The following is a 2,500-nucleotide window of genomic DNA, read 5'->3' on the forward strand; positions in this document are numbered from 1 at the left end:
GGACAAACACTCCCTCTGGCAGGTACCGCAAATGTAGCGAAGACTGTTCCTGGCTGGTTGTAATGCCATAGTTTCTTGCTGACGTCTTCTCTTGTCTTTCCATTTCTCCTCTCTCTCTCTGTCACTCCTTTGTATTCCCTCTTTTACTGTAAGTCGCCATTCTCCACGGTTGCCGGCAACTGCTTCCCAACCGCTAATATTGATGTTGCAGGCCTTCATGTCCCTTTTGCAAACATCCTTGTAACGTAAGAACAGTCTACCCACAGACCTAGTACCCCTAGCAAGCTCTCCCTAGAGTATGTCCTTGGGGATTTTGTCATCTTTCATACGGCTAACATGCCCAAGCTATCTCATACGTCTTTGTGTGAGGAGTGCAAACATGCTTGGTATTCCTGCTTGCCTGAGGACATCTTTGTTGGGGATATGGTTCTGCCATTTGATGCGGAGGATTTTCCGGAGGCAGCGCAGGTGAAAGATTTTTAGGCGACGCTCTTGGCGTGTGTATAGCGTCCAGGTCTCGCTTCCATACAGTAGAGTGCTGAGTACACATGCCTGGTAGATCTTCATTTTCGTGGTCTTGATCAGCTTATTGTTGTCCCATGCCCGTTTGGAGAGTTGGGCCATCGCAGCAGCTGCCTTGCCAATGCGTATATTGAGCTCAGCGTCAAGGGATAGGTTGTAGGTGACGGTAGAGCCAAGATAGGTAAACTTCTCCACCTCTTACAATCTGTGGTCTCCAATATGTATGTTTGGGATGTCCGATGTAGCCTGACCCGTGATGTTGGTCTTCTTAAGGATGATAGCTAAGCCAAAGTCGTTACATGCTTGCTCAAAACAGTTAATGAGCCTTTGGAGGGCTTCTTCTGTGTGTGATACCAAAGCGGCATCATCAGCAAATAGCATCTCCTTGATCAGGACGTTTCTGATTTTGGTCTTGGCACGCAGGCGCGAGAGATTGAACAGTTTCCCGTCACTTCTACTGTGCAGAAACACTCCATCATCTGATGCCTGATGCCCGCGTTATCCTGGCCAGGCTACAACTACTTGCTTCTCGAATCTCTCCGGAATCGCAGTGTGGCTTTAGAAGAAGCAGATCAACTATCGATATGATATTCTCCATACGCCAACTTCAGGAGAAGTCCAGAGAGCAGAAAATGCCATTATATATGGCCTTCATTGATCTAACAAAGGCCTTTGACTCGGTAATCAGAACAGGCCTCTTCATCCTGCTCCAAAAAATCGAATGTCCACCAAAGCTGCTGAGGATCATCAAGTCTTTCCATGATGATATGCAAGGCACCATACAGCACAATGGTTCAACATCAGCAGCCTTCGAAATAAAAACGGGGTAAAGCAAGGTTGTGTGTCCTCGCTCCTACATTATTTGGCATCTTCTTCCCGCTCTTACTCTCACATGCCTTTCATATATATATATATATATATATATATATATATATATATATATATATATATATATATAATATACATACATATATATATATGTATGTATATGTATATGTATATATATATATATATATACATATATATATACATACATATATATATATGTATATATATAATATATATATATGTACATGTGTATACATATATATATATATATATTATATATATATATATATATATATATGTATACATATATATATGTATACATATATATATATACATATATATATGTATACATATATATATACATATATATATATAATATATATATATATATATATATGTACATGTGTATACATATATATATATATATGAATATACATGTATATATATGCACGACATATATATACATACATATATATACATATATATATATATACATATGTATATACACGATATATATATATATATATATTCTTCAAAATTCTTCAAGGCGCGGTCCAAAAACTGAAACAAAAAACGATAAAAAAGTGACACACACATGCGCGCACACACGCGCGCACATACACACACACACACACACACACGCATGCATACACGCACATCTACTTGCGTGTGTATGATCTGTGGCAGCTCGCTTTGCCGTCGATTGTCGACCGTCGCAGAGGAATCGCTGACCAAACCGCCGCTGATTAGAAAAGTGAAAAAAAAAATATCCCGCGTTACTCCTTTTGTTTTCTATTGAAAACTTTATCACAAACGTCATAAAGATTTAAATAGAAACACGATGAATTGCAATATACTGGCAGTGTTTTTTATACCTCATTTCATTGCATGACAATAGAATTCTTCAATATGATAGAAAAAGGAGCATATAACTGCAGACGCTAAATAAAATACTAAGTAGGATCCTTTGAAGAAACAGTGAATGATTCCTGCCCCTTGGCTATACTTCATCGTGTATCAGATCACAATAAATGAAAAAGATGGGTTGTACTTTATCATTTATTGGCTCAACAGGAAGAATATTTAAAAACAGATCTTGCCATGTTCTTTCAGATACTGTCACAAGTATTATATTGTTGTCAAAGCACAT

This window comes from Octopus sinensis, linkage group LG11 (assembly GCF_006345805.1).
Source record: "Octopus sinensis linkage group LG11, ASM634580v1, whole genome shotgun sequence".
NCBI lineage: Eukaryota > Metazoa > Mollusca > Cephalopoda > Octopoda > Octopodidae > Octopus > Octopus sinensis.